Below are 14,430 nucleotides of genomic sequence, written 5' to 3'. Positions count from 1 at the left end.
CGATCAAAAAACTCACTTTTGCAGTATTGCTTTGAGAGGATGGCATCTTTTAGAGACTGAAACCGCCCTTACAAACCCTGTTAATCCCTTCATAAATGTAATTTCTTCTTTTTAATGAATACCCATTTAAATCAGCTGCTCCATTAATGGGTTAGCTCCTCAAACATGTGCATCCCAGCTGTAAACATAAGGATTTGAGTCACTGAACTTCGCATTTCTTCTGAATGAGTCACTGGTCCAGCAGGGACGCTGTCGACACATTCAGCTGTTTTGCCTGATACAGTCGGCAGTATTTTTCTTTTCTGTTGACACAAGGGACCCACTTAGGTGCCCGGCGGAAATCTGACCAGTGGCCCGAGGTGGTGGTCTCAAGCTGTGGCTTCCAAAAAAAAAAAAAAGAAAACCCACAGGTTCTAAAAAAAAATCCCGGAGAAAGCGGCGTGAATATTTTCAGAACATCTGCTGGGAGGGACGGTCCTGGGATACACGACAACTGGAGCAGTGCTTTCAGCAGAGCCAAGCAGAGCGGAGAGATGCAAACACAAAGAGGATCTTATCGGCCAGCAGACCGCTGCAGAAGAAAACCCGAGCAGCGGACGACGATGACTGCTCGTCCACAGTTTATCCCCATACAAACACACAGGCTTCCCGTGTGCCGGGCCTTCATTATGTGGCACTGCGGGACTGTTTAGGCAGGAGAACAGCTCGGCGAGGGAGTCGTCAAAACAGGAAGTGTTTTATGAAGCTGAAACATTCCATTTTTAACTCTCACACTGGCCCGCTAAAAACAAATAACACACTCAGCACTTCGGCCTCCGAGGTGACGGGCCAGACGGTGTGTATTTAAAGCACCTCTACACGTGTTGCTGCACTGTGCCATTGTGCATTTGTGTGGAAAGCCTGTTGTGCATGCACGCTTGCGTGGGTTTGCAGGTGTGTGTGTGGTGTGTGTGTGTGTGTGTGTGTGTGTGTGTGTTGTCTGCCTGTGTGCATACCAGCCCCTCCCCAGGCGCTTCTAAAGCCGTGGAGTCTCTTGAAGTCATTTCCTCTTTGACGGGGGACCTTGACTCTCTGGCTGCAGCCCTGTAAGACCAGAGTGCATTGTGGGATCTGGGTACTTCCACTCATAAACAGACCAGACAGAGCTCAATGTGGAGTCTGCGCCTGCTCAGTGCTGCCACCTCTGAAATCAGTATCGACACATGATCGGCACTTTACTGGACGGCAGTAAGACCTGTACGACGTACCCTAGACTTCAGTCTGAGGCGAGGTGGTGTAACGTTGAAGAACTCACCTGAGCAAACATCCAGAATGTACAGGAAGGCGGTTCAGTTGGATGGTTCACATATCAATGCATCTCTTCACAGAGAGCATCTGGAGCAGAAACCAAGCCGGTCTGTTGTCTGGGAACAATGAAACATGGGTGACGGTGAAGGCAAACCTTTCTGGGGCCTGCCAGGATTATGGTTCTGACTGTCCTCTGACTGGGAGAAACCTCTGGACCCCCTGAATGTCTGGACTGGTCTGAGACTCTTAGGGGCTGATCTCCTCTGACTCGCTGTGTGTTTTGGACCATTGGCTCTGGTTCTGGTCTTGCTATGGCCGTGGGAGGGACTTCCCACTGGACTGGGGACCGAACCACCCCTCTGTTTGTGGCTGTTGCTCTGTCAGAGTCTGTCCTGTGTTTTCTCAACCTTTCCTGAAGGCTGAATGTGAGCATCGACACACTGACAGGTTGCAGGAAATAGAAAACTTTGATGTGAAAGACAGTGAGCGTGCATTCAGAAATCACATCGAGAATGAAAAGGCAAACAGAAGAAACATAACAATACATGACTCAGGTATCACTTACAAGCTCATAATTCACTCGTCTTCATTGATACACAGGATCCATGTGATTATCAGACACTGTTGGCATGAAAATCAGCGTTTGGCCTGATTTATTTTAAAAATATAATCTTATAAATGAAAACTTACAAACATGACTACATAATGCAATTTCTTCAGAGTAGTGGAGAACCTACATCTTTATTTTAGGTGTTTCACATCGTCAAAACGAAATACCAGTAATTCTTTGCTGAACTTTCCCCAGGGTCACAGATCGGTCACGTTCCAGGAGCCAGAAGGTTCAGAACAACAGAAACATTAGCTATAAAAGAAAAACATTCATTCAAAGGGATTTATGGCGCTGAGTGAGTTTTGAAGTCTGTCACTTCCTCTCATGAAGTCTGGGGTGAAAATGCTCTGGCCCCGTGAGGTCCCCGGTCCTCCTGCCAGCCCGGAGAGCAGGGTTCAGTCATCAGGTAGATTCACCCTGTCAGCCAGACTCCCTCCTGTTGAACACAACTTTGTTTGGCTCGGTTATATTTAGCCGTGGCTCTTATTTCCACTCTGGTATAAATAAACCTGTCAAACACAAACCGGTGATTTAAAACTCTCATTGTTCACTTTCTGAGCTGACTGGAAAAACATCACAGTTTAGAAGTGATCAGGAAACATTTTGATGACTTCCTCACTGGTCAATATTCTACAGTAAAAAAAAATAAAGTAAAATAAATAAAACTTCACACTGGCTAGCTTTTTCATCCTGTCTAGGTCTTTTGGTTCTATGTTCTCCGTGTTTCTGGTTATAATCAGAGCTGCAGCCCTCAAACAAACCCGTCTGAATATCAGACTGGATCCAAACTGCGTTCCCAAAACGAGTTTCTGCTGCAGAGCCTCGTGAGGATCCACTCAGAGACGCTCTGAGCTCGCCAGGCCGGGGTCCGGGTCCCCGGCCATACAGCTGTTTGCGTTTGTGTTCGTTCAGATGCTTCTGGTTAGTCTCGGTGACAGCGGGGCGGAGTCCTCGCCATCACCCAGAGTGACCCCGCTGTGTGACGAGAAACGTGGGACTGAGAAATGCCTCAGCTGCAACATTCGGGAGCTTTAAAAGTCCCGTTTCACCTGCAGTTATGAAAGTCAGCACACATAATACCACCAACACACAGAGCATTCAGCAGCAAAGAAACCTCAAAGGAAGTCAGCTATATTCAAAAAAATGACAGATTTTGGACAATTTTATCCCAAATCTTCACATTTTCTCGCCTAAACCTGCAGATCAAGTTGATCAAAAAGAGATTGGTGAGCAAAGTGTATTGAGATCACCACAAAAGTCCTGAGGGCGCGGCTACGCCACAACGTTTCGCCATGAACGGTGAGAGCAGAGTACAAGCCTGAACATGGTCCGATCAGTCCATTCCTGCTGACAACCTCATGAGGAGGTCGACACTCGTCCAGAGCGCCACCTGCTGGAAACAGGAAGTGGCGTCTATCTAACCTGTCCATTCAACCGATCGGCCTTAAATTTCACACATTAAACCAGACTCTGGCCCCGATGACCTCCATATGATGACCGACAGTCAGAGTCTCAGCGGCTCAGAGCGCGGCTGCTTGCAGCTTTAATTGTATGTTTCCTAAGAAAGCTTCTTTTCGAGTAGCGTTTCCCTGTTCGGAAAAGTGGGAGTGTCTGCAAGCGTTCGGCTTCTCTGCGATGTTTTGACGCTTCTCGGACTGTAAAGAGGGAAATGCATGACAGGAAAAAAAACGTGGAAATCTAAATTTAAAGTGTTTTTCACAATAAAGCTGCGGTGTTTTCCATCGTCACACAACGTTCAATCTGTCATGCATGCTGATGAAAATGGATCATCAACAACTCAAATATGTGAACCCGGCCGTGGTGCTCACGCAGCAGCGCTTCAGGAAAGCTGTGTGTTCCCCAGAAACAGAGTTCTATGTTCTCCGTGTCTCTGGTTCCAATCAGAGCTGCGGCCCTCACACATCAGCCTGGATCCAAACTGTGTTCCCAATATGAGTTTTTCAGTGGGTCTGAGAGCCGTTGTCACGTAAATGGACACCCAGACGTTTTCCTTTTGCTTGAAAAAGTTGTCAGGGCCGAAGTGTGTCATGTTTAGTATGTGCACACTTGCTCTGCGGCCACAGGAACTTTTCTTATATTCATAAATAAATATTAATTGTGTTATGCATGCTCAAACTGATTACACGTGCACACACACACAAATCCGTGAATTTGTACGTGACTCTCTCTAACGAGTCTCACAAATACGTTACACACCACACACACACACACACACACACACACACACACACAGCTCTCCACAGGCACGCTCAAGCCATTTTGCTACTATAATAAAAAGCTTGAGAAAAGCCTCATGAGTCATGTGTGTGCTATGAGCTGCCTGACTGTGTGAGGCCAGCGTTTCGCGGTGTTTGCAGCGCTGACACACTTCCAGCTGAACAGTTAAAAGAAGGAGCAGGAGCACGTGAAAGGATGCTTTCAGGGTTCAACACTTTCAAATATTCAATATTCAGCTGCTGGATTTTCATCAACACAGGATGTTTAACCTCCCCAGTGAGAGACTCGCAGTAGTAAAAATCCCTCTCGGCGTGCTGACAGCTTCATGGCGAGGCCGGCGCTCGGTCCGCGCTGGCTGGAAAACTCACATCGCAGCGTTTAGGTGAAGAATGAATTATCAAAGGTCAGAGGGTTTCCCGGGGAGGAGCCTCCGCCGTATCGACGACAGACGCTGACGGACGCCAACCAAAGCAGCACCAAAGGCTTCCGAGACGATTCGCATCGCCCACCACCGTCTCCCCGGGTCGGCCGGCCTCAGATGGATGAATCCAGCAGCAGCAGTTGTAGTAGTCGATGGGCAGAGCAGACGGCACGTTAAACACAGGTCAAGCCCAGGAGCTGGAGCGGAGGAGGGCTTTTTTTTTTCTTTTCCGAGGCCAGAATTCCTTCAACCCACACACACATCCTCCAGTGACGGCCGTGGAGTTCAGCGGAGAGAGAGAGACGGAGCGCTTCTGAACGTGAGGACAGAGATTAATGGTCTTAATGGAAAGCAGTGCTCGGATGTTTTCCTGCTAATTGCAAAGAAATAAAGAAATTCCAGTGATATTAGAGATGGAGCCTTTTCTATTGTGTCTGAGGAGCAGACTGAAAGTGTTGAAAGAGAGAAAATAGAGAAGGAAACAAAGAAATAAATGATGTCTGCCGTGTTTCAGAGTGTGTGTGTGTGTGTGTGGTGTGTGTGTGTGTGTGTGGGGGGGGGGGGGGGGGTTAGCGGGAGACCCTGGGGAGGCGCTCAATCCTTAATTCCATCTCCATGCATGAAGCAAAAAAGGACTCTCCTATTTTTACCGGGCCTGGATGATGCTCCCAGGAGGGGAAGGCAGCCGCTCCGGGCCGTTTGCTTTTCCCGCAGATATGTCGTCCCTCAAGAGAACCCAAAATAAACACGAGGAAAACCACCAGGATAAATTTGGCTGCTTGTGCGGAAAAGCTTGGAGTCTCCGTGATTGCGCTCTCACATGCTTCTAAAAAAGAAAAAAAAAAAAAAAAAAAGAGAGAGAAGATGAAGAGGAGGAAAAGATAGTCTGGAGGCAGAAATGAGCGAACAGAGGAGAGCAGGATGCTGGGAGACGATGGAGCCGGGCGGAAAAAGGAAAAAGAGGACGGGTTGAAGGAGTTCATGTCAAAAGTTTGTCACACTCCTGAAAAATACACACTTTTCAGAGTAACGTGAAGATACATCACGGCGTAAACACTGAAGAATGAGAGCTGAGCAGATCCCAGACGACAGGACGACCCAGAAAGTCCGTCTGCGATGTTGAAAAACACGCCGGCCGTGCCAGAGGTTACCTCGGGTCACCGGGAAATTTCCATCACTTATTTCTGGACAACAGAAAAGAACTGGAAGTCATCATATTTACACAAAAATAGCTGCAGTGTATTTTAAAGTCCTTGTTTATATGACCTCTGATCTGCGGCGTATCTGCCTTTGACAGGAAGTAAACCATGTGGTGCAATGCGAGGATACAAATAACATCTGCTGAGGCACCGCAGAAACTCTGGACGGCGTTCAGGAATCAGACGGTCGGGAGAGTGTTGTGCAAGTTACTGAAAATTAAATTCATGAAGGAAAAAAAAAAGAAAGGAAAAACAGGCCGGTTCAATAAAGTTCACGATGCCGTTGGTTTGTTTAGGAGTGTTTTTGAGCCACGCCTCTGACAGGTTTCCATGTTTTCTGTCACGTCACGTTTCGACGACGTCCTTCGGTCAAAACAGATCAAAAGAAAGAAGAAAGTCAAATCCTCAACTGCTCTATTAATTCAGCTCAGCCGCCTTCCCGGCTCAGCCAAGGAAAAAGTGAAGGAATAAATAAGAAAATGTGAGCAACAACATACCGTGGCCGTGAGTGTGGCAGGGCCTGGGCACAATCAGACCCCCGGAATCCAGAGCAGAGCGAAGGACGCTTCCTCCTCCGACCCCCACCGAGCAGCCGGACGTCTGAGGGAGCAGCAGGCTCAACTGGACCTCGGTTAACTTCATTAAAAACACTTTCAATTCAAGTCTTTTACACCAAACTTTGAAGGAGTTTTCCTTCCTCAACATGACGTTTGGTTCTCTTCAGGATCAAACCCGAAAACCATCAATCGCCTCAAGCTGGGTTCAGTTTTTCAAAAATATACAGCAAATTTCTCTGATTTTATAATGTTTTCAGCATTTCTGCCATTTCTGTACAAAGAGACGCCGTTTTTGAAACATCACCATGTAAACGCAAAACTTTTCTAAAACAAAAACGCAAAATGACAAGTTTTCAATGTTGCTGTGAAAACGGGGCTTAAAATCTGGAAGTTTTTCTCACACCAGACCACAGAGTCGGATAAATCTCTTCCTCTGACAGACTGAATCTTAAAAGACAGAAAACAGAAATATGTGGTGGATCATCAAAGAAAAACAATAATGTGAGCGAATAAAGTGGCATCCAGCAGGAATGTTTGTCGTTTATTGCTGAAGAGCCGCAGTGGCGGACGGAGGGGCTCCGCTCCGGCGAGGGGAAAAAATAATAATGAGTTCTGCATTTGGTAAGTCGAAAAAAATGTTTACTGTATGTTAGGAATCTTTCCATCTGTTCTGCTCCACCCAGGAGTTGAACTCAGATTTCTTACGATCGCAGAATAACAGAGCGCCGTGCCAGAACCGTGGAACTGGAGGGGGATAAAGCGAGAGAGCGAAGCAGCAGATGAGAAGAGCGGCTCTTCAAACAATGAGGGGGAGAAAAAAAACTACATTGTTGTGGCAGTTTTTCCATTCAGTTTTGTAAAACTACATTTGTGGAATATTCACATAAACAACTGGAGTCATTTTTTTTATATTCACAAGAAATCAGTAACGTTAATGTCATGAAACCACATTCTTTAACGTGATTGAATTATGAATAAGTTTCAGGGAACATGCACAGTCGGACAGGTTTTACCTGACATGTGAGGACCTAGAACCCAACTGACTGATGAAGGTTTGATGCTACTGCATCCTGTCAGCTGCCAAATCATCCCAGGAAGCTGATCCTCCACTGATGGGTGGACGGGCCTGAAGCAGCTCTGATCCTGTGAGAAGACGAGCCCGTCTCTCCCGTCCCGCCCTTGAAACTCACACCGTGGACCCGGGTCCCAGCCGGGAGGATCGGCCGGCGCTCCTATCAGTGTGAACGCCGCTCCGGCTCCCCCCTGTCCTCCCACTGTCTGTTTTCACGTCTGCTCTCTCCATCCAGCCGACTCCCACCGTGATTCACAGGAGCGCAGCTCGGAGCGCCTCCCATGATGCAATGCAGATGAATCAAACCTTCATCAGCAAAGTCAGACAAATGGGATGTTAGCTGCGCTGCCGGCGGGAGCGATTCACCGGGAAGGAACTTCATCAATGAGAAGACTTCCTGATGAGCTTCACATGAGCACGAACGTGAAAATGACAAAACCGAAACAGAATAACGGAAATAAAATGTGAAAAATGAAAGTTAGACATGAAACAAGTGAAGTGAAACATTAAGTGACCAAAACGAAAGAAAACAAACAGACAAGACACATTTAATGAAACACAACCAAACCGAAATGGAACGTAAAATGATCCGCTGAAGGTTTGAACATAAATAAAACAGATGATCTTCTCCTCTCTGGAAGCAGGAAACATGGGAACCAGTTAATGCACAGGGTGATTTCAAACTGCTTAATGCTATTTGTGCAAATTATTTTAAATCGGATTTCTCATATTTTAACAAGGGATGGAGAGTGTTGTGTTGCTGAATGAATGTGGTGTGTTGTTGGCTGGGTTCGACCCAACGGGGGACAGAGGGTGGAAATTAGCCTTGGCTACAATCCTGTGTTTTGTAAAATCTGTGCACAACATTGTACACTTGCTTTAATTATAAAATGCATTGTCCCCTTTCAAATAAATAAAATACAAATACAAATACAAACACCTGAGAATATTGTGTTGCTCCTGAGTGTGTATGTGTGTGAGAGTGTGTGTGAGTTTCCACTGTGTCTGAATCTCAGCTGGAAGCTTCTTCTCACGTGTTTTCTGTGTTGTGCTTCTTTTCCAGATTCAGACTCGTTTGCTGTGAGGTTTTCCATTTATTCGATACCTTCTTCCACCAACATGTCAAACTCCCCCTGATGACCACGAAGCAAAGCATCATGGGAGTGGCGGTGTTTTCATCAGTGTAAACAGGACCTTGAAGCGTCCAGTGCAGCGCCGTGAGGACGGACGCTGATCCTCCGCCGCTGCCGCTCGGGTTCCAGGCGGAGGTTCACCCTCTCACCCCGGCCTCGCTTCGTCTGACTTCTGAGACCTTCCGCCGCTCGGCTGTTCGGCTGTTTGGCCTCGTCCTCAAGTGTCGGATTTATTTAAACCGAGCCGCTTTTGGTTTCATTGTTATTTAAGGAGGGGGAGGAGGGGGAGGAAGAGGAGGGAAAGAGGGGCGAGGAAGAGCTGGAGGAGGAGTGTCTGGGGTTTGGTCCTGGTCCCTTGTGGTAATATTTAATAACAAACATTAAAAATACCACAGAAATCCTTCACCACATTCCCACGCTCTCACTGGCCAGAGCACGCACACACACACACACACACTCACACACGCGCGCGCGCGCGCACGTTATCAGAGAGCATCCGTGAAGCCCGGTGTGTGTGTGTGTGTGTGTGTGTGTGTGTGTGTGTGTGTGTGTGTGTGTGTGTGTGTGTGTGTGTGTGGATGATGTGAAGCAGCACAATAGTAGAGAAACTGTCAAACAGCGCCGCTCTAACAGAAAGCATGAATCACACTGGAGAATGTCTGAATGAATGTACACAGAAACACACACATGCACGCACGCACACATGCACGCACGCTCACACGCACGCACGCTCACACACACACACGCACACACACACACACACACACACACACACACACACACACACACACACACACACACAAGCAGGGCTGTTCCAGTGGGAAAAGAAGGGGGGAATGATTTCTTTGCAGAGGCAAAATGTGTGTGTGTGTGTGTGTGTGTGTGTGTGTGTGTGTGTGTGTGTGTGTGTGTGTGTGTGTGTGTGTGTGTGTGTGTGTGTGGTGTGTGAGTGAGAGAGAGAGAGAGAGAGAGAGAGAGAGAGAGAGAGAGAGAGAGAGAGAGAGAGATTTGGGTTCATCTCTCTGCTTCATTACACTCCATTGATGATTATCAGCCATTAAACTGCTATTAGAACTGTCTGTGTGTGTGTGTGTGTGTGTGTGTGTGTGTGTGTGTGTTCATCATGTCGCCAGTGGCTTTCTGACCTCGTCTCGAGGTTTGGTGATCCCAGCCAGAGATTCCTTTCCATCCCTCCCTCTCTCCTCTGCATGTTTCACATTTGCGTCAGCAATGTTACCGCAACGCCCCCCCCCCCCCACACACACACACACACACACACACTGCAAACCCCGTGATCCTTCTTGTTTTACACGCCCCACCCTCCTGTTTTCTCCTGACATCTCTGTGATTCCTGCACTCTTCCTCGCCTCTCGGTTTCTCCTTTTCACTATTAGTTCTCTCCATCAAACCGAATCAGCTGGTTCCAAACCCGCCGTGCAGTGAAGCCCCGAGACCTTCAGGCTCACATCCAGAACGTTTAGACCTGAGATCAGGGCTGGTGAGACGCAGTAGAGTCACCTTCAGCCATTCGTCTTGTCAAAGAGCCGATCAGGCAGCAGGGAGAATCCATCGCTGGAGCAGTTTCCCTTCAGAAAAGCTTCATTCTTGCAAAGCACAACTCAAGTTTTCTGTTTTCACTTGAATATATTGTAAAAGGAGCCTGAGTTACTGATTTACATGTTAAACAGTGAAAAAAGCCGCCAAACATCTGATGACAGCTGTTTCAGAGTGTTACCGGAGAGCCGAAGCTTGTTATTGATCCTCTGATTCGCTGAACCTGTTTGAAACCTCCGGAATGCCTGAAACACATGAAAACGGCATAATTAAACCACATGCTGCTCTCCAATCCTCCTCTAATCGGGTTTATAAACAGGCCGTGATGGCAGTGAATCACTTCCTCAGGTCGGGGCTCATGTGATTCTCTAAATATGACGGACACGTCCGATCGGCCACAAAACTCTAACTGGGTTGAAGGAAATATTTTTCTGGATTGGATCAAGACAGACAACTGAAAAAGCCACAAGTAAAGAGCAGTGAGGGTCACACACAGACGAAGAAAGGCTGACAAATTGAAAACACTCAGTAAATGCCAGTTCTGAGCAGCGGTTGCATCAGACATGCAGGCGAATAGATGTGTGGTTGAGACAATATTCAGTGATGCATGAAGAAGGAGTGGGAGTCGCTCGCTGAGAGGAGCTGTGCGTGAGTGGATTTGGGCGGTTTCTCCGTGTTGCACTATTTTACATTTATTGTGCAAAGATGACAGGCTGTGTGAGTTCAGGCCTGATTAACTGTGAGAAACTGGAAGCATAAATATAAAAGTAATACCGAGAGACTCAAGCTCTTCCACATTTGTCTGCTGCAACAGCTGCGGATGTCGGACACTTGGCCGGAGACACAAGAATTCAATTCGGTGCGGCGCTCGCTCCGGAGGGGGAAGCTGCACAGCGCCGTGCGAAAATGAGCCGAGTCAGAAACACCGGAGGAGACTCCCTTCTGGGGCCGGACTCAGAAACCAGGCCCAGCTCGTCCTCAGGTTTGGTTTTGCTGGTTGGTCCAGTTTGTGTCTAAAGGTCAAAACCTGCATCACTGTTGATTCGATTCATGCTGGACAGCTGTTCTGTGATGGAGACAGTTTGAAGCTCTATACTGGGTGAAAACTACCAACAATTAGCAGCAATTTGCAAAAAGATCACATGAGATTTGACTGAATGCATGTCGCACAAGTCGAGGCTGAAACGTCGTCTTGAGAGTCCTGCGCCTCCTGAACGCAGCGTCCGCCAGGCCAACATGACGTCAGTCGCTCTGGAGCTGCTGGATGAGGAGTCCCACCAGGCACATGCTGAAAGCTCATTTCTTACACTCTTTACTTGGTGGAGCTCAGAAGCGAGTGGATGTGTGAAGAGCGTTGAAAACCATGAGGAAGACGTCAGACGGGCCAGAACTCTTTACCAGAACGTCAGCGCTGCTTTGGCCCTGTCCCGCCCGCCAAACACTCAACCTCCAGGAAGCTGCTCCACCACTGACAGAACTGCTCAGAACTGTGTGTGAGATGAGCTGCAGCCTTTCTGGAAGACTGTCTTATATCTTTAAATGAGTCAGAAACTCATGAGCAGAAAGGAATACACACTGTGGTAAAGCACGGCGGAGGCACCATCATGCTTCAGGACTGTGTTTTTAGATCCTCCCACTTTGAAGAGTTGAACATATAAAATAATTGCCAGATGCTACAGAGCTCTGATCAAACACACAGAAACAGACACTTGAACTCTAGACTGTTTTAAAGAGGCCAGTAATTCATCTCAAAGTAAAACAAACTGAAAAGACAAAAACAGACAGTTTTGAAATTATGTCCAAAAGAATCATAACTGAGGAAGAAAATTCCAGGAAAGCTGAACATATTAAGAAATGTTCTATTAAACTGCCAAGAAGATCTGATCTGTTAAACCTGGAATCAGGAAATGACAGCAGAGGGCATTTCCAGGTTTTACGTGAAGGTCCCTGTTTACGTGAAGATTCATGAAAGTTTTTCTCCGTTTTTATTAGTTTGCACGAGGATGACACTGCTAGTCTGTAAAAACATCATTCTGAGAGATGATCTGCTCTCTGTTTCCATGGAAAGAGGATTTTCACGCTTCAGCAGCGTGTTTTAATTCACCATCACCTGCATACCAGCCTGCAGCAGTAATGAACATCTGAACCCTTCACCGTGAGCAGGATGTGACTCCGAACCCCACAGCAACAGTACCAGTGTGTGTGTGTGTGTGTGTGTGTGTGTGTGTGTGTGTGTGTGTTCAGGCCTTTTGTGTGTCACACAGCAGCTTCCCAGACACGGGCTGTAATTACGCTGGGAGAAACACCGTTCTTCACGTCATGTTGGCGCTTTTTTCCTGCGATCGACTGTCTTCTCTTCATCTCGATAACTGTTCCTCTTCTTTTCCTAAAAGTTTAACGCACACTGAAGTCTGTCCCTGCTGCACATTTTAAAATGTTTCCGTTTTCAGTGGTAACAGGGGTTTTTCCTTTGGTGCTGCAGCATCATTCTGCTGCCGCACAGCGACATCTAGTGGTCAAGGATGGGATAAACAGCTCTAACCAGAACAACTACCATGAAAAAATCTGATGTATGAAATGGAAAATACTGCATGTGAAGGGTTCATAATCTCTCTAAATGTGAGGCGATCTTAACAGTATTTTTAGATTTATTCGGTTATATTAGGAATTCAAGAATCACTTCTTAATCTGAGAGAAAAAGCTTTTGTTGTTCACTGAGGATCCAGGTAAAATAAATGATGATAATCTACATTATTAAAGCATAACTTTAATTTTCAGGGTCACATAAACCCAGAATTTCTCAAATTTGGCCTCTAAACTCAGGTTAAAGTCACAGCAGTCGAGGTTTCCTTGCCGTTAACGTCACGCCGGTCCGACCGGGTGGAGCTGAGTGAAACACTGACTGGTTTGAACGATTCCTGCTCCTCCAACTCTTCAGCTTCATTCCGTTTCTGCTTCACTCCTTTAATCAGACGGACGAGCTGAAGAAATCCACTGCCACAGAGGTCAAAGGTCAGTGAGAGGAGCAGCTCAGCTGTGTGTGTTCAGACAAAACGTCCGAATCCTCGACCAGAGAAAACACCAGGCTTCATGAGGGAGACAGAGATCAGAGGAGCTCCGTCAACTTTGACCTTTTTCTTCTCTTTAGACGTTTGACTGAAAACTTACTGAAGATGAAGACACAGTTTCATTTAGCTGACTTGAGATGTGGTTGAAGTTTGATGTCTGCTCAGGAAACACACACACACACACACACACACACACACACACACACCCTAAACTCTGCTTCACATGCTACAGCAGTTTGATGGCGCCACCTAGTGACGGCAGGTGAGAGCTTCTTTCCCCGAGAGGAAAACAGTCTGAAGTGACTCTTCTCTAGAGGAATGAAAACAGACATTACATCAGAAAAAACTAACAACTTGTCATTGCTTGAATAACTGTGTGATTTTCTTCGACATTTATTCACATTAGTTCCCATTAATTTAATTTAATATGTTCAAACTCAGCGGAGTCTGTTTTTAATGGCACTTTTTTGTAGAAAGAGGATTTACCCTCTCAAAGCATGTTGGGACCTGATATTATGAAGATCCATCATTTTTCAGGTAAAAAGTCTCCAAATGACGCATTTTACATGCTTGGTTCAAATTTAAATCAAAAATCAACCATCTGTTTATACATCTCAATAATTTTCTTGTTGTGTCCTTTTCTGTCAATCCTGTCTTTGATTCAAATTTCTCAGATATTTCTTTAACAAACAAAACTGACGGAAATTTGAAACATTAGAACAGAAAGTGTTTGGGGTAACTTTAAAATATAATCGGCTGGAAATCAATGCAAAAACCAGTTTTTGATTGTGAAAAAGAAAAGTTTGAGCTGAAGTGTTCTTGGAGCATCCCGGGTCTGAGTCTGAGGTGTGTGAGGAGGAGGGCGTACCTGGAACCCTGCACAGGGAGAACATGCAGACCTGACATAACGACAGTGCTGAACATGACCGACTGGCTCAGCTTCTGCAGAACCTGCACAATAACAGAAATAAATGGATTTTTTTTAGGTTGAATGTAAATTCTATCAACTGGAGGTCCAACAAGGTTTAATAAAACTATTTCTTTTATACTTACAGATTTTAGTTTAAAATCTGAAACATAACAAAAATGTGTTATTATTATTAGTCTTCTCAAAATATTACTTTGCCAAATACAGAGACGTGATCAGACTTGCGTGTATAAATTATATCTTTTAAAGTTTTGATCACAATTACTTTTATTTTTATGAAAATAATAAAAACTGCATCACAGTAGCTTTAGATGAGTTCAGGCTGTGAAAAAGTGACAGGCTGTCGCAGGTTCGGCTGCAGGT

The 14,430-nt window shown here is 46.1% G+C and overlaps 1 protein-coding gene across 1 annotated transcript in view; it reads right to left on the bottom strand.

Annotated features, from left to right (window-relative positions):
- Nucleotides 1-4,121: 4,121 nt before the first annotated feature.
- The window catches only part of LOC115408177 (vitamin D3 receptor A), a 93,585-nt gene continuing 83,276 nt past the window's right edge, over nt 4,122-14,430 (bottom strand). The window contains exon 11 of the transcript XR_003933741.1: nt 4,122-4,151. The gene's annotated coding sequence lies outside the window, so the exon portion shown is untranslated. The remainder of the gene's footprint in view (nt 4,152-14,430) is intronic.

The sequence above is a fragment of the Salarias fasciatus genome, chromosome 20 (genome assembly GCF_902148845.1).
Source record: "Salarias fasciatus chromosome 20, fSalaFa1.1, whole genome shotgun sequence".
Lineage (NCBI taxonomy): Eukaryota > Metazoa > Chordata > Actinopteri > Blenniiformes > Blenniidae > Salarias > Salarias fasciatus.
This window is presented reverse-complemented; position numbering and strand designations above follow the sequence as displayed.